The 18,739-nt window shown below is 38.1% G+C and overlaps 1 protein-coding gene across 1 annotated transcript in view; it reads left to right on the plus strand.

Annotated features, from left to right (window-relative positions):
- Positions 1–18,739, plus strand: part of THSD7A (thrombospondin type 1 domain containing 7A) — a 488,656-nt gene that overhangs the window by 152,712 nt on the left and 317,205 nt on the right. The window lies entirely within an intron of this gene.

Below are 18,739 nucleotides of genomic sequence, written 5' to 3' on the forward strand. Positions count from 1 at the left end.
ACTCTGTTTTGATATCATATGCTACTCTCTGATAATACTTATTACAATTGCAATTTCCCATGCACTTTTTTATGAACATTTGATTAATGTCTGTCTCCCTAGTGGACTGTGAGTTCTAGAATGACAAGAGAATCCTTTTGTTCATCATTGTATCCTTAGTATCCTAACACTAGACCTACCAGGTTCAAGAAATAAATGTTTAATAAATTTAAAAAATTCATGAATGTGAGTTATTTCCCTCATTTGGAAATAACTTACCTTAAGACCATGTTTTAAAGGATACAAAAACCTAACATATTATGGACATTTTCATTCATATGTAAATCATGTTCCTTCCTATATTTCTTCCAAAAATATGATGAAAATGTCAGCTCCCTTTTTTAAAAACAGTGAGGAATTGCTTCAAAATTCTATGACTTTACTACCTTAACATTTTTCTTTGAATTTACCATTAACACCTATGTACTTTGGTGAACATTTTAACATTTAGAAAATATCACTTCGAAGAAAACTAAAAATTGTTGAAGGAAGCATGATCCAAATATCGTACCACTTGAACACAATCATATCATTAGCATAAATATATGTTTAATTTTAGTCTATATAAAGAAGATTCTTTTACAGAAAATGACTCAGTTTCCTCAAGGAGGAAATTTGAGAAAGTATGGGTTGTTTTGAGAGTGGCATAATTGCCTTCATGGTGCTAATCTCCCCGCCAAAAGGCTCAAGGTGAATCAAGATAGCTTCCGTGGAGCACGAGTCCTCCACAAAGCAAGTTTGTCTCAAACTTATACCTTTCAAAGTACCGAGACAACTTTCTTCACTAGAAGAGCTGAGGAGGAAAACACACACACCAGCCTCAGCACAGGTTTCCAGACAGGAAACAAAATATCAGAGAACCAGTGGAATAAATTGTCACTACCAGTCAGACTTAGGTTTCAGGAAATAGAGTTTGAGAAAAAGAGAGATAACTGAGAAGCCTTTGTCAAATTGAGAACCTACTTTATGCCTTAATCCTAATCTATACTTATATTAATGTTTGTATTATACTTCCCCTGTAATATCAATCTACCGTACAAATTTAATTTTGAGAAAAACACTTCCAAAATACATGACTACCTGACACCCTCTTAAACCAAGGTGAATATGTGCTTTGCTTCTGTATATTTGCCAAGTCTGGTTACTTTTTGGATCCTGAAAAGTAAGGTAGAAAGATATATAGTAGTCTATTACAATAGACAAACAATTTATCCTTTAAATCAATGGATAAAAATATACTTAGCAGGGGAATTTGAAGTATTGTTTTCTCCATTCTAGATTATTTGGTCATGTTGAGTACTTAGGTTCACATTTGCTATTTAATATGAATTCTTTGTTGGAAGCTAAAGTCTCATAATATTCTCCTTGAAATAAAATGAAAATTATAATTTGGCAGCCTTTTAGTAACAACTAAATATTTGAATTTAATGTGGGCAGATATAAATCTCTGGAGCCTGGCTTGGCAGAAATGCTTTGTGGTCTTTGTCCAAAGCTTGCCTTTTTTTTTTTTTTTTTTTTTTTTTTTTTAACTAATTCCAAATGGGTGAGAATTTTCTTAATTGGAGTAGGCACCATACATAAAAAGCTATATTCACCCCATTTACTATGGATAGCTAAAGATCTGACCTCTTATATTTTTTGAAATCATAGGTTAACTTTCTTGCCTGAAGGAGAATTGCACCTGGGAATGGCATTTCCATTTTCTAAAGAAATATGACCAAAGAAGTAAGACGAAAATGGCCCTTGACATTAACCTGTGGCTCTGAAGGGGATAACATCATTTACTTGGTTTGATAAAAGAAAAAAACATGGGTTTATTTTCAATTGACAAAAAAGGAAAAGTGAGGAGTGTGGACTCTTTCTTTCAAACAGCTTCTCAAAACTTTTCCTCTGTAGAATATGACAAGGCCAAGGTCACAGAAGTTGTTTCTACTCTCTGTACTGTCAGTTATTCAAAGTCAAAATTCTGTTCCAGTAAAAATTACTTCTCTATTTCAATCAAATTAGAGGAAATGACAGTTAAGAAAAAAGCATTTTATTGCACACTGTGATGTCTAAGGCAGTCGATGAACCGGCAAGTGCTTTGACCTTACATAATAGTTACCATTTTCGCAGCTTTAACCAATTTGGTCGTAATTGCTGGGCAGATGCTTTTTCAAATGAAGAATTCCGTGGCTCAGACTCTAAGCCTTTTATGACTTAGGTCTATCCTGTCTAAAGCTTACATTGTCATTGTCAAATCTTAAATATTTTTCTATATTGTATAGAAATTCTTATCCATATTTTAATACTAAAAAAAGGAAAACTTGCAAATGTTTGTTCTCATTTGAGAAAACAAACAGGGAAGAGAAACAGAAACTTTTTTTCTATTTTTCTTTACATTCTATCTGTACGAATCCCAATGAAGTCTATTTTTATTACATACTTCTTTATAGCTTAAACTTTTAAATTTTACTTACTTTACTACAAATCCCAAATGGTTGCTATGTGAATTAACTGAGATAATGCAAGATGAGTGCAGAGTAGTGAACTTGATGAAAAGCAGCCCAACAATTTCCTTGTCTCCTTCCTCCTCCACTACCTCTCATTTCAAATCTGCCTAACTACACCTCTTGTTACTCTCTCCTTGCTCCACACGCCTGTACACACATTTCCTTCTCCTGTTCAGAACATTTGGTCATGTTACCTCTTTACCTGAAATCTTCTCTTCTTGTCCCCTACAAAGCTGCTGGCTCTTCGTTTCAGTCTCTATTTAAATCTCTCTCTCAGAAAGGTCACTCTGTGTATTCTGTAAGGGAAGTCTCGCTTCTTTTCTAAAACAACATCCTTTTGTTCCCCCATGGCATCATCTCATTTTCAATGTGTGGATGGATGATTATATGCAGTCTTGGTGTTCTCTCCATTAGACTATAAGCGAGTGAGTTTTAATCCAGGCTCCTCTTTACAATATCTGAGGAGCTTTAAAATAGTACTGATTGTTGGGCCCCATTAGCTAGAAATTCCCAGTAACTGGTCTTGGGTGACGCCCAGGCATTAGTACTGTTTAGAATGTGGCACATATATACACCATGGAATACTATGCAGCCATAAAAAATAATGAGTTCATGTCCTTTGTAGGGACATGGATGAAGCTGGGAACCGTCATTCTCAGCAAACTATCGCAAGGACAAAAAACCAAACAGCGCATGTTCTCACTCATAGGTGGGAATTGAACAATGAGAACACATGGACGCAGGAGGGGAACATCACACACCAGGGCCTGTTGTGGGGTAGAGGGAGGGGGGAGGGATAGCATTTGGAGATATACCTAATGTTAAATGACGAGTTACTGGGTGCAGCACACCAACATGGCGCATGTATACATATGTAACTAACCTGCACGTTGTGCACATGTACCCTAAAACTTAAAGTATAATAAAAAAAAATAAAGAAAATTAACCTTAAAAAAATTAAATTAAATTTAAAAAAAGAAACACCCCAGATGATTTTAACTCACAGCAGAGTTGAGAAGCTCTCCCGCTGAGCTGCATAATGGTTCTAGTTGGCTTCATTAGCCACTGTGTGTGATCAGTGACTGGCACATAGCCTGGCCTGCATGACCATCTATAGGATATGAATATTTGACACTGGCATTCTAGTTTTCTTTGTTTGTCAAAATACTTCTTGGAGATGACAGAAGTATTCTCAAGTAAAACAACACTCTAAAAATTGAAATGAAAAAAGTGCTTTCAAGTCCAATAACTCTTCTGAATTTAATAATAAAATATTATCCTGATTTCCCTTCCCAGTGGTAAAAGCAAGATGTTTTTCTTCAGTCTTCTACTGAGAAGAATGTTTTGATATTTTAAGGTTGTCTGAGCTCATATTCACAGAAGCCATGTGTAACAATAAGCCAGGTGTGAGCCTGTGTGTGTGTATGTTTCATTTTTCTTACCTGTCAGAATCAATCCATAGATGACTACTGACATAAACCAGTATCTCTATCATAGGACAGTCATTCTGACTTGTTACAACTAAAATGAATGATTTTAAATTGAACATACAAATTTCTTCTTCTTAGTGAATAGCGAAATACATTTTATTTATTTACTATTTTATTTTAGTGCACATTTTTATTTCTCAAGACTGGTGATTCTGTCATATACAAGGGCCAGAACTAAGGTGAGGCAAGTAAGGCATTCATCTCAGTGCAAATGTAATTGGGGTCACCAAAAACTCAGTAGTCAAAGCTATAATGTTTGATGGAATGTTTTTAGAAATCAAAATTAATGTAAAAAAATTATGAATAAAATATCAAAATTTCTTTTTCCCACATATTATTTTTTATTCGTTGAAAGATATTTGGGTTTATTTATTTTCCCCAATTTTCATGTTAGATTCAGAGGGTACGTGTGCAGGTTTGTTACCTGGATATATTGTATAATGCTGAAGTTTTGGGTATGAATGATGCTGTCACCCAGGTACTAAACAATGGTACCCAATTGTTATATTTCCAACCCTTTCCCCCATCTAGTGGTCTTCAGTTTTTATTGTTGCCATCTTTATGTCTATAAGTACCCAGCGTTTAGCTCCCACTTATAAATGAGAACATGCAGTATTTTGTTTTCTGTTCCTGCATTGATTTGCTTAGGATTATGGCCTCCGGCTGCATTCATGTTGCTGCAAAGATGATTCACTCTTTTTACGATTGTGTAGTATGCCACGGTGTATGTACCACATTTTCTTTATGCATTCCGCCATTGGTGGACACCTAGGTTGATTTCTTGTCTTTACTACTGTGAATTGTGCTGTTATTAACATGCAAGTGCATGTCTTAAAGACCATTGGCAGGTTGAGCCATATGAGAGTCTGAAGCAAAAAGTAAGATATGCACCCTATGTACACATTGTTATGTATCTTTTCATGAGCAATTTTCTCCAGAACATTATAGTTGGTGAAAAGAATGCTAAATAGCATTATTTTATGTTAAAATTTTTAATAGCTCCTTTTATTAAAATTTTAGATTTGGGGGTACATGTGTGGGTTTATTACAGGGTTATATTATGTGGTGCAGAGGTTTGGGCTTCTATTGATCTTATCACCTAAATAGTGAATATAGTACCTAACATTTAGTTTTTCAACCCTTAGCCTTTTCTCTTTCTCCCCACCTTTGGGAATCCCCAGTGTCTATTTTTCCCATCTTTATGTCCAAATGTACCCAATGTTTAGCTCCCTCTTTTATAAATAAGAACGTATGGTATTTGGGTTTCTGTGTTAGTTTGCTAACACTGAAAAGGACATGATTCCATTTTTATGGTTGTGTAGTATTCCATGGTGTATACGTACATTTTCTTTATCCAGTCCACCATTAATGGGCACCAAGTTTGGTTCCATGTATTTGATATTGTGAATACTTATGTGATAAACATGCAATAAACAAGTGTCTTTTTGGAAGAACAATTTATTTTCCTTTGTTTAATGCCCAGTAATGGGATTGCTGGGTCAAATGGTAATTCTATTTTTAGTTCTTTGAGAAATCTTCAAATTGCTTTCCACAGGGACTAATTTAGTTTACGTTCCCACCAACAATGTATGCATTCCCTTTTCTCTATAACCTCATCAACATCAGTTATTCTGACTTTCTAATAATAGCCATCCTGACTGGTATGAGATGGTATATCATTGTGGTTTTGATTTGCATCTCTCTGTTGATTAGTGATGATGAGCTCTTTTTCATATGTTTGTTGGCTGCTTGTGTATCTTCTTTTGGGAAGTGTCCATTTATGGTTTTTGCCTACTTTATAATAGAGTTGTTTATTTCCTCTTGATTTGTTTAAGTTCCTTGAAGACTCTGGATATTAAGCCTTTGTCAGATGCATAGTTTGCAATTATTGTCACTCTTTCTGTATGTTGTCTGTTTTCTCTGTTGATAGTTTTTTTTTTTTTTTTTTTTTGCTGTGCAAAAGCTCCTTAGTTTAAGTAGGTCTCAATTGTAAATTTGTGTTTTTGCTGCATTTCCTTTGAGGACTTAGTCATAAATTTTTTACCTAGGCCAAATTCCAGAAGAGTATTTCCTAGGTTTTTCTGTAGGATTTTTATAGTTTGGGGTCTTACATTTGAGTCTTTAATCCATCTTAAATTAATTTTTGTATATGATGAGAGGTATAGGTCAAGTTTCATTCTGCTGCATATAGTTAACCAGTTTTTCTAGCAACATTTATTAAATAGAGTGTTCTTTCCCCGTTATTTACTTTCACTGACTTTGTCAAGAATCTGTTAGTTGGGGGTGTGCAACTTTATTTCTAGGTCCTCTATTCTGTTCCAATGATCTATGTGTTTGCTTTTCTACCAGTACCATGCAGTTTTGGTTACTTATAGCCTTGCAGTGTAATTTGAAGTTAAGTAATGTTATGCCTCCAGCTTTGTTCATTTTCTTTAGGATTTCTTTGGTTGTTTTGGCTTTTTTATGTTTTCATAGGAATTTTAGAATAGCTTTTCTAAGTCTGGGAAGAATGGCATTGATAATTTGACAGGAATTGCATAGAATCTGTAGATTGCTTTGAACAGTATAGACATTTTAACAATATTGATTCTTCCAATCCATGAGCATAGAATGTTTTTCCATTTATGTCATCCATCTGTTTCAGCAGTGTTTCATAGTTCCCCTTGTAGAGATCTTTCACCTCCTTGGTTACATGTATTTTTAGATATTTTTTGTATGGACTAATGTAAATGGGATTGCATTCTTGATTTGGTTTCCAGCTTGAACATTATTGGTGTATAGAAATGTTACTAATTTTGTACATTGATTTTGTATCCTGAAACTTTACTGCAGCCATTTATCACATCTAGGAGTCTTACAGTGGAATATTTAGGGTTTTCTAATTATAGAATCATATTGTCTGCAAAGACAGATGATTCTACTTCCTTTTTTTTTTTTCTATTTCAATGTCTTTTTTTTCGTACCTCATTGCTCTGGCTAGGATTTCTAGTACAGCGTTGAATAGCAGTAATGAGAACAAACATCCTTGTCTTGTTCGATTTCTTACGGGGAATGCTTCCAACTTTTGCCTGTTCAGTATAGTATTTGCTGTGAGTTTGTCATGGATGGGTCTCATTATTTTGAGATATATTTCTTTGCTGCCTGGTTTGTTGAGGATTTTTAACATAAATGGAGGTTGGGTTTTATTGAATTTATTTTCTGTGTCTTTTGAGATTATCATGGAGTTTTTTTGTTTTTAACTCTGTTTATGTAGTGAATCACATTTACCGATTTGTGTGTATTGGATCATCCTTGCATCCCAAGAATAAACCCACTTGATTGTGCTGGATATTTTTTGTTGATGTGTTGCCAGATTCAGTTTGCTAATATTTTGTAGACGATATTTGCATTCTATGTTGATCAGGAATATTGGCCTGTAGTTTTTTGTTGTTGTTGTTATTGTGTCTTTGCTAGATTTTATTATCAGGATGATATCAATTTGTACAATGAGCTATGGAGGAATTCCTCCTCCTCAATTTTTTGGAATCGTTTCAGTAGGATTGATATTGGCTCTTGTTTGTACATCTGGTAGAATTTGCCTATGAATTCATCTGGTACAGGGCTTTTTTGGGTTGGTAGTTTTTTATTACTCATTCAATTTCATAACTCATTATTGGCCTACTCAGGGTTCCTATTTCTTCCTGGTTGAATTTTGGGATGCTGTGTGTATCCAGGAATGTATTCATTTCTTCTAGATTTTCTAGCTTGTGTGCATAGAGATGTTCATAGTAGCATCTGAGGATCTTTTTTGTTTCTTTGGGATTGGTTGTAATGTCATTTTTGTCATTTCTGATTGTATTTATTTGTATCTTTTTTGTCTTTTGTTAATGTGTTAACATTCTATCGATCTTGTTTATCTTTTCAAAAAAATAACTTTTTGTTTCACTGATTTTTGTATAGTTTTTTTGGTCTCAATTTTATTTAGTTCTGCTCTGATTGTAGTTATTTCTTTTCTGCTAGCTTTGGGTTTAGTTTGTTCTTGTTTTTTAGTTCCTTTAGGTATGACATTAGATTGTTAATTTGTGATTAATTATGTTTCATTGTTCACCTAAAAGTCATTTTGGAGCAAGTTGTTTAGTTTCCATGTATTTGTGTGGTTTTAAGAGCTCCTGGTGATATTGATTTCTATTCTTATTTATTCTTATTCCACTGTCTTCCAAGAATATGCTTGGCATGATTTTGATTTTTTTTTTTTTGAGATGGAGTCTCACTCTGTCTCTCAGGCTGGAGTGCAGTAGCATGATGTCGGCTCACTGCAAATTCCACCCCCTGGGTTCAAGTGATTCTCCTGCCTCAGCCTCCTAGTAGCTGGGATTATCTGCCACCGCGCCAACTAATATTTGTATTTTTAGTGAGATGGGATTTCACTATCTTGGCCAGGCTGGCCTTGAACTCCTGACCTCATGATCCAGCAGCCTCAGTGATTTTTTTTCTTTATTTGTTGAGACTTGCTTTGTGACCAAACATGTGATCGATCATACAGTATGTTCTATGAGCAGATGAGAAAAATGTATATTCTGTGGTTGTGAGTGGAGTATTCTGTAGATGTCTATTAGATCAAGTTTGTCAAGTGTCAAATTTAAGACCAGGATATCTTTGTTAGTTTTATACCTTGATGATATGGCTAATGCTGTCAATAGGATGTTGAAGTCCCCCAGTATTATTGTGTGAATGTCTATGTCTATTCTTAGGTTTAGTAGTAATAGTTTTATGAAATTGAATGTGCTAATGTTGTATTTCTATATACTTAAGATAATCAAATCCTTTTATCATTATGTAATCTCTTTCTTTGTTTTGTTATTGTTGTTGTTGTTTGTTTGCTTTTTATCATTGCTGGTTTAAGACTGTTTTATCTGATACAAGAATAGTGAGCTCTGCTCTTTTTTGTTTTCAATTTCCATGGTAGATCTTTCTCCATCCCTTTACTTTGAGCCTATGGGCATCATTACATTTGAGATAGATCTCTTAAAGATAGCAGAAGATTAACTTTTTAAAAATACAATTTGCCATTCTCCATCTTCTAAGTAGAGCATTGAGGCTGTTTACATTAATGGTTAATATTGATATTAAAGGTGTTAGTCTTGTCATGGTGTTATTAGCCAGTTTCTTGGTACTCTTGATTATGTAATTTCTTTATAGGGTCTGTGGGATATGTACTTACATGTACTTTTGTGGCAGCAAGTATGATTCTTTTGTTTCCATGTTTAGAAACAAACTCTATAAGCATCTCTTATAGAGTTGGTCTGATGGTGACAAACTCCCTTAGTGATTGCTTATCGAGAAAAGACTTTATTTCTCTCCATATTTATGATGCTTACTTTGGTGGGTTATGAAATTCTTTGTTGGAATTTCTTTTTTTAAGACTCCTAAAAATAGGCCCCAATTGCTTCTGGCTTGTAAGGTTTCTGCTGAGAAGTCTGCTGTTATTCTGATGTGATTCCCTTTATAGGTAATATGAACCCTTTCTCTAGCTGCCTTTCAGGTTTTTTCTTTTCATGTTGAAATTGGAAATTCTGATCACTATGTGTCTTGGAGATGGTTGTCTTGCTTAGTATCTCACAGGACTTTGGATTTCTTGTACTCATATGTCAACATCTCTAGTGAGGTTGGGAAATTTTTCATGGATTATATCCTGAACGATGTTTTCTAAATTGTGTACTTTCTCTTCTTCTCCCTTGGGAATGTCAGTGAGTCATAGGTTTGTTCTCTTTGCATCATCCCATAGTTCTCAGAAACTTTTGTCTTCTTAAAAAAAATTATTTTGTCTTCATTTTTCTCTGACTAGGATGATTCAAAGGACTGATCTTCAGGCTCTGAAATTCTTTCTTCTACTTGGCTTAATTTATTATTGGGGCTTCCAGCTGTATTCTGAAATCTCCACAGTAAATTTTTCACCTCCATAAGTTCTGTTTGGTTCCTTATTTTTCGTTTTTTTTTATTATACTTTAAGTTCTGGGATACATAGCAGAATGTGCAGGTTTGTTACATAGGTATACATTGCCCATGCCTATATCCTGAATGGTATTGCCTAGAATGTACATGGTCGTTTGCTGCACCCATCAACCCATCAGCTACATTAGGTATTTCTCCGAATGCTATCCCTCCACTTGCTCCCCACCCACTGACTGACCCTGGTGTGTGATGTTCCCCTCCCTGTGCCCATATGTTCTCATTGTTCAACTCCCACTTAAAAGTGAGAAGATGCAGTGTTTGGGTTTCTGTTCCCATGTTAGTTTGCTGAGAATGATGGTTTCCAGCTTCATTCATGTCCCTGCAAAGGACATGAACTCATTCTTTTTTATGGCTGCATAGTATTCCATGGTGTATATGTGCCACATTTTCTTTATGCAGTCTATCATTCATGGGCATTTGGGTTGGTTCCAAGTCTTTGCTATTGTGAATAGTGCTGCAATAAACATATGTGTGCATGTGTCTTTACAGTAGAATGATTTATCATTCTTTAGGTATACACTCAGTGATGGGATTGCTGGGTCAAATGGTATTTCTGGTTCTAGATCCTTGAGGAATCGCCACACTGTCTTCCACAATGGTTGAGCTAATTTACACTCCCAGCGACACTGTAAAAGCATTCCTATTTCTCCACATCCTCTCCAGCATCTGTTGTTTCCTGAATTTTGAATGATCACCATTCTAACTGCTGTGAGATGGTATCTCATTGTGATTTTGATTTGCATTTCTCTAATGACCAGTGATGATGAGCTTGTTGTCATATGCTTTTTGGCCACATAAATATCTTCTTTTGAGAAGTGTCTGTTCATATCATTTGCCCACTTTTTGAGGGGGTTGTTTGTTTTTTCTTATAAATTTGTTTAAGTTCCTTGTAGATTCTGGAAATTAGCCCTTTGTCAGATGGATAGATTGCAAAAATTTTCTCCCATTCTGTAGGTTGCCTGTTCATTCTGATGATAGTTTCTTTTTCTGTGCAGAAGCTCTTTAGTTTAATTATATCCCATTTGTCAATTTTGGCTTTGGTTGCCATTGCTTTTGGTGTTTTAGTCGTGAAGTCTTTGCCCATGTCTATGTCCTGAATGGTATTGCCTAGGGTTTCTTCCAGGGATTTTATGGTTTTAAGTCTTATGTTTAAGTCCTTAATCCATCTTGAGTTAATTTTTGTATAAGGTGTAAGGAAGGGGTCCAGTTTCAGTTTTCTGCATATGGCTAGCCAGTTTTCCCAACACCATTTATTAAATAGAGAATCCTTTCCCCATTACTTTTTTTTTTTGTCAGGTTTGTCAAAGATCAGATGGTTGTAGATGTGTGATGTTATTGCTGAGGCCTCTGTTATGTTCCATTGGTCTATATATCTGTTTTGGTACCAGTACCATGATGTTTTGGTTACTGTAGCCTTGTAGTATAGTTTGAAGTCAGGTAGTATGATCCCTCCAGCTTTCTTCTTTTTGCTTCTGATTGTCTTGGCTTTGCAAGCTCTTTTTTGGTTCCATTTGAAATTTAAAGTAGTTTTTTCCAATTCTATGAAGAAAGTTAGTGGTAACTTGATCAGGATAGCACTAAACCTATAAATTCCTTTGGGTAGTATGGCCATTTTCACAATATTGATTCTTCCTATCCATGAGCATGGAATGTTTTTCCATTTGTTTGTGTCCTTTCTTATTTCCTTGAGCAGTGGTTTGTAGTTCTCCTTGAAGAGGTCCTTCACATCCCTTGTAAGTTGTATTCCTAGGTATTTTATTCTCTTTGTAGCAATTGTGAATGGGAGTTTGCTTATTTGGCTCTCTGTCTATTATTAGTGTATACGGCTGTTTGTGATTTATGCATATTGATTTTGTATCCTGAGACTTTGCTGAAGCTGCTTATCAGCTTAAAAAGATTTTAGGCTGAGACAATGGGGTTTTCTAAATATACAATCAAGTCATCTGCAAACAGAGATAATTTGACTTCCAATTTTCCTATTTGAATACTTTTTATTTCTTTCCCTTGCCTGGCTGCCCTGGCCAGAATTATCAATAATATGTTGAATAGGAGTGGTGAGCAACGGCATCCTTGTCTTGTGCTGGTTTTCAAAGGGAATGCTTCTAGCTTTTGCTCATTCAGTATGATACTGGCTGTGGGTTTGTCATAAATAACTCTTATTATTTTGAGATATGTTACATCAACACCTAGTTTATTGAGTGTTTTTAGCATGAAGGAGTGTCGAATTTTATCAAAGGCCTTTTCTGCATCTATTAATATAATAATGTGGTTTTTGTCATTGGTTCTGTTTATGTGATGGATTACATTTATTGATTTGCATATGTTGAACCAGCGTTGCATCCCAGGGATGAAGCTGACTTGAATGTGGTGGATAAGCTTTTCAATGTGCTTCTGGATTTGGTTTGCCAGTATTTTATTGAGGATTTTTGCACCTATGTTCATCAGGGATATTGGCCTGAAATTTTCTTTTCCTGTTATGACTCTGCCAGGTTTTGGTATCAGAATGATGCTGGCCTCATAAAATGAGTTAGCGGGGAGTCCCTCTTTTACTATTGTTTGGAATAGTTTCAGGAGGAATGGTACCAGCTCCTCTTTGTACCTCTGGTAGAATTCAGCTGTGAATCTGTCTTGTCCTAGGCATTTTTTTGGTTGGTAGGCTATTAATTACACCTCCATTTCAGAACTTGTTATTTGTCTCTTCAAGGTTTAACTTCTTCCAGGTTTAGTCTTGGGAGGGTGTATGTGTCTAAGAATTTATCCATTTCTTCTAGATTTTCTAGTTTATTTGCATAGTGGTGTTAATAGTATTCTCTGATGGTAGTTTGTATTTCTGTGGGATCAGTGGTGATATCCCCTTTATCATTTTTTATTGGGTCTATTTGATTCTTCTCTCTTTTCTTCTTCATTTGTCAGGCTAGTGGTCTATCTATTTTGTTAATCTTTTCAAAAAACCAGCTCCTGTATTCATTGATTTTTTTGAAGGGTTTTTCGTGTCTCTATCTCCTTCAGTTCTGCTCTGATCTTAGTTATTTCTTGTCTTCTGTTACCTTTTGGATTTGTTTGCTCTTGATTCTCTAGTTCTTTTAATTGTGATGTTAGGGTATCAATTTTACATCTTTCCCACTTTCTCCTATGGGCATTTAGTGCTATAAATTTTCCTCTAGACACTGCTTTAGCTGTGTCCCAGATATTCTGGCACTTTATGCCTTTGTTCTCATTGGTTTCAAAGAACATATTTATTTCTGCCTTAATTTTGTTATTCATCCAGTAGTCATTCAGGAGCAGGTTGTTCAGTTTCCATGTAGTTTTGCATTTTTGAGTGTGTTTCTTACCCTGAGTTCTAATTTGATTGCACTGTGGTCTGAGAGACTGTTTCTTATGATTTCCATTATTTTGCATTTGCTGAGGAGTGTTTTACTTCCAATTATGTGGTTGATTTCAGAATAAGTGCTATGTGGTGCCAAGAAGAATGTATATTCTGTCAATTTGGGGTGGAGAGTTCTGTAGATGGTCCAGAGCTGAGTTCAAGTCCTGGATATCCTTGTTAATTGTCTGTCTTGTTGATCTGTCTAATACTGACAGTGGGGTGTTAAATTCTCCCACTATTGTTGTGTGGGAGCCTAAGCTTTCTTGTTGTATTGATCCCTTTACCATTATGTAATGCCCTTTGTCTTTTTTGATCTTTGTTGGTTTAAAGTCTGTTTTATCAGAGACTAGGATTGCAACCCCTGCTTTTTTTTTTTTCTTTCCATTTGCTTGGTAAATCTTCTTCCATCCCTTTATTTTGAGCCTATGTGTGTCTTTGCACATGAGATGGGTCTCCTGAATACAGCACACTGATGGGTCTTGACTCTTTACCCAATTTGCCTGTCATTTAGTCCATTTAGTCCGTTTACATTTAAGGTTAATATTGTTATGTGTGAATTTGATTCTGTCATTATGATGTTAGCTGGTTAGTTTGCCCATTAGTTGATGCAGTTTTTTCATAGTGTCGATGGTCTTTACATTTTTGTATGTTTTTGCAGTGGCTGGTACCAGTTTTTCCTTTCCATATTTCGTGTTTCCTTCAGGAGCTCTTGTAAGGCAGGCCTGGTCGTGACAAAATCCCTCAGCATTTTCTTTTCTGTAATAGATTTTATTTCTCCTTCACTCATGAAACTTAGTTTGTCTGGATATAAAATTCTCGATTGAAAATTCTTTTCTTTAAAAATGTTGAAAGTTAGCCCCCACTCTCTTCTAGCTTGTAGGGTTTCTGCAGAGAGATCCAATGTTAGTCTGATGGGCTTCCTTTTGTGGGTAACCCAACCTTTTACTCTCACTGCCCTTAACATTTTTTCTTTCATTTCAACCTTGGTGAAGCTGACAATTATGTCTTGGGGTTGTTTTTCTCGAGGAGTATCTTTGTGGTGTTCTCTGTATTTCCTGAATTTGAATGTTGGCCTGTCTTGCTAGGTTGAAGAAGTTCTCCTGTACAATACACGGAAGTGTGTTTTCCAACTTGGTTCCATTCTCCCCATCACTTTCAAGTACACCAATCAAACTTGGGTTTGGTCTTTTCACATGGTCCAATATTTCTTGGAGGCTTTGTTTGTTCCTTTTCATTCTTTTCTCTCTAATCTTGTCTTCACGCTTTATTTCATTAAGTTGATCTTCTATCTCTGATATCCTTTCTTCCCCTTGATTGAATCAGCTATTGATACTTGTGTGTGCTCCATGAAGTTCTCGTGCTGTGTTTTTCAGCTCCATTAGGTCATTTATTTTCTTCTCTAAACTGATTATTCTAGTTAGCAATTCCTCTCATCTTTTATCAAGGTTCTTAGCTTCCTTGCATTGGAGTTAGAAATTGCTCCTTTACTTCAGAGGAGTTTGTTATTACCCACCTTCTGAATCCTACTTCTGTCTATTAGTCAAACTCATTCGCCATCCAGTTTTGTTCTCTTGCTGGTGAGGAATTGTGATCCTTTGGAGGAGAAGAGGCATTCTTGTTGTTGGCATTTTCAGCCTTTTTGTGCTGGTTTTTCCTCATCTTCATGGATTTATCTACCTTTGGTTTCTGCTGTTGGTGACCTTCAGATGGAGTTTTTGCTTTGTTGTCCTTTTTTAGATGTTGATGCTATTGCTTTCTGTTTGTCAGTTTTCTTTCTAACAGTCAGGCCCCTCTTCTGCAGGTCTGCTGGAGTTTGCTGGAGGTCCACTCCAGACCCTGTTTTCCTGGTTATCACCAGTGGAGGCTGCAGAACAGCAAAGATTGCTGCTCCTTCTTTTGGAAGCTTCGTCCTAGAGGGGCACCTGCCAGATGCCAGCCAGAGCTCTCCTGTATGAGGTGTCTGTCAACCCCTGTTGGGAGATGTCTCCCCATCAGGAGGCTCATGAGTCAGGAACCTACTTTAGGAGTTAGTCTGTCTCTTAGCAGAGCTCCAGCACTGTGCTGGGAGATCCACTGCTCTCTTCAGAGCTGGCAGGCAGGAACGTTTAAGTCGGCTGAAGCTGCGCCCACAGCCGCCCCTTACCTCAGTTGCTCTGTCCCAGGGAGATGGGAGTTTTATCTATAAGCCCCTTACTGGGGTTGCTGCCTTCCTTTCAGAGATGACCTGCCCAGAGAGAAGGATTCTAAAGAGGCAGTCTGGCTACCGTGGCTTTGCAGTGCTGAAGTGGACTCTGCCCAGTCTGAACTTCCTGGATGCTTTTTTTACACTGTGAGGGGAAAACTTTGTACTCAAGCTTCATTAATGGTGGATGCCCCTTCCCCCACCAAGCTGGAGCATCCCAGGTCAACTTCAGACTGCTATGCTGGCAGCAAGAATTTCAAGCCAGTGGATCTTAGCTTGCTTGGCTCTGTTGGGATGGGATCCACTAAGCAAGACTACTTGGCTTTCTGACTTCAGCCCTTTTTCCAGGGGAGTGAACTGTTCTGTCTCACTAGCATTCCAGGTGCCACTGGGGTATGAAAAAACTCCTGCAACTAGCTCAATGTCTGCCCAAATGGCCCCCAGTTTTGTACTTGAAACCCAGGGCCCTTGTGGTATAGGCACCCAAGGGAAACCCCTGGTCTGTGGGTTGTGAAGACCATGATAAAAGCGTAGTATCTGGGCCGAATAGCACGGTCCCTCACAGCAGGGTCCCACATGGCTTCCCTTGGCTAGGGGAGGGAGTTCCCTGACCCCTTGTACTTCCTGGGTGAGGCGACACCCCACCCTGCTTCTGCTTGCCCTCCATGGGCTGCACCCACTTTCAAACCAGTCCCAATAAAATGAATTGGGTGCCTTAGTTGGAAATGCAGAAATCATCCACCTTCCGTGTTGGTCTCTCTGGGAGCTGCAGACCAGAGCTGTTCCTATTCGGCCATTTTGTCCAGGAATCTGGTTCTTTCTTAACATAGCTATGTCATTTTTCAAATTGTGGATAGGTTTTATGGCTTCGTCGGATTAGGTTTCAACTTTTTCTTAGATCTCCTTGAGTTTCCTTGTTAACCATATTCTCAATTATATATCTGTTATTTCAGACATTTCAATCTGGTTAGAATCCATTGCTAGGGATCTAGTGCGATCCTTTGGGGGTGATTAAACACTTTGGATTTTTGTATAGCTGGATTTCTTGCACTGATTCCTTCTCATCTGAGAGAGCTAATGCTTCTTTTTTTTTTTTAATTTGTCATTGCTTGGATGGGGCTTTTTGATTTTTTATTCTTGTCTCCCTTGTGAGTATGATTGTGGCGTATGTTGTGTGTAATCAATTGGCTTTGTGTCTTTGTGTCTTCAGAGGGCTAAGGCTCTGTACAGGTTCCTTTGTTGCAGATAGGCTCCTTTGGGGAGTTTCACAGTTCGTGCTTTTTGCAGCAATGTTTTTGTTATGTGGTGTAATTCAGGATGAATTCCACTAGGTGGCGCTTAAGACTAAGAGCCAGCAGATAGACACTGCTGTGTTCATCCTCTGAGGCTACAGAGAAGGGTGAAAAGTGCCCTCCCCAAGCTTATGCTCATCTTCAGCCAGGGTGGAGTGTCTGGAGAACTTCGAGAAGTTGCCACTTCCAGTACAGCTTACTTACCCCAACTAGAAGAGCTGCTGCCTAACCATGACATTGCACTAGGTAGGGGAGGCAGGGCGTGAGAGATGACCCCCTTTCTAAATCCATTTTCAGCCTTTGGTGGTGCCCACTTCAGTGACTAGAGCTGTACCCCAGGTTTCCTTTGTCCCAAGAGGGGATTTAGTGGGTTTTGCTCTACCCTACCTTAGGGCCTCACTCTCCCCTACCTCAGGGCCTCACTCTCCCCTACCTCAGGGTTAGAACACCAGGGGACCTGCAACTCCTGAGTGACCTGCCAGTGTCTTCTGCTTGTAGAGTTGGTGTGGGTTGGGTATGTCTGCAGATGGTCTGGTGATTCAGTGAGTCAGAGGTGGAAGATCCCTGGGCAAGGCAGTGGCCACATGTATGCAACCAGTATGACCCCTTCAGCGTGGGGTTTTCAGCCTAGCAGCTATCCATGGAGGCGGCTCAGCTCACACTCCCCTGACCTGGTGCATCTCTTTCCAATATCCACCCCGCAGCAGGCCTGACTGGCTAGGCTTTTCCCAAGCCTGCACTCAGATTGCTGAGCTATTCCAGATGTTCCAAGGGTGGGACTCCTGGGGGAGAAGCCTTGACTATCAAGCCATGCCCTTCCCAGTCCAGTTTTGTGAAGGAAGGAGCATCCTGCTCCCATGCCAGCACAAGAAACTGCACTGCACTGTTTTCTGTGTGGGGCAGCGGAGGCTGTGCTGTGGGCATCTTCTTGCAGGAGTGGCCAGGCAGGCAGTCTTAGGAGGTGCCATGAGGCAAGGGGGCATGTGGATCAGATGCACCTTGGTCCCATGGCAATGGTGATGGGGCCTTGGTGATGGGCACAAGAACATGTTCAGCCCCTGCAATTTCTAAGCCTGGCAGACAGCAGGTGCTGCAACCACTCTGTGCAAGATGGAGAGCCTTGGGAGACGGGTGCCTATGGGTTGTGTTTTGCTACAGTTGCACAGCACAGGGAAGTCTCTGGAGTCCATGAGGGTTGGTTCAAACTACACCACTGCTTGTTCTCCAGGTGTCTCTCCCTGCCAATCTAAATGTTCATAGGGTGGTGGGAACTCCTGTAGCTAGGATCTCAGGTGTCCACAACAGCAATATGGTGCTCTGGAGTTCTTTTATTCACCTCTTCCTTACGTCCAGTCTGGGTGCAGGGGCCAGTCCAGGTGCCCAGTGACTCCAGGCAAGCTGCCATGCTTCCTCCCTCTTCAAGCATAGTGTCTGTGTCACCTAACTATTAATCCTCTGTGTTTTCTCTCAAATGATCTGTTTGAATTGCAAAGGTTTTCTCAATATTTTGGTGCCTCTCTGTGGAAGAGGCATGCTCCAGCTGCTTCTAGTTGGCCATCTTGCCCCCAGAAACCTTATGTTAAATATTTAATTTGTCACAAAACAGAATTTAATCATAATTTTACTTCAGCTGAAGCTAATTAAAATTTCAGACTGTCTCTTAATCAGCAGAAATTGTCAAACGTGTCTGTTTTCTCAGTTCAAAATGAGAGAAGCATGGAAATAGATTTTGAAGAAAAGATTGATTAATTTGCTTCTGTAAAAGCTAGAGTCCACATATTTCCTTATGCCTCCGTTCCAACCTTGCTCCATAAAGCACTGTGAGGTATATTAAGAACTTTTTCTATTAAGTGATTTAAATGCTCCCAAAAAGTAAGTGTGTGATA

The sequence above is a fragment of the Pongo pygmaeus genome, chromosome 6, assembly GCF_028885625.2.
Source record: "Pongo pygmaeus isolate AG05252 chromosome 6, NHGRI_mPonPyg2-v2.0_pri, whole genome shotgun sequence".
Classification (NCBI taxonomy): domain Eukaryota; kingdom Metazoa; phylum Chordata; class Mammalia; order Primates; family Hominidae; genus Pongo; species Pongo pygmaeus.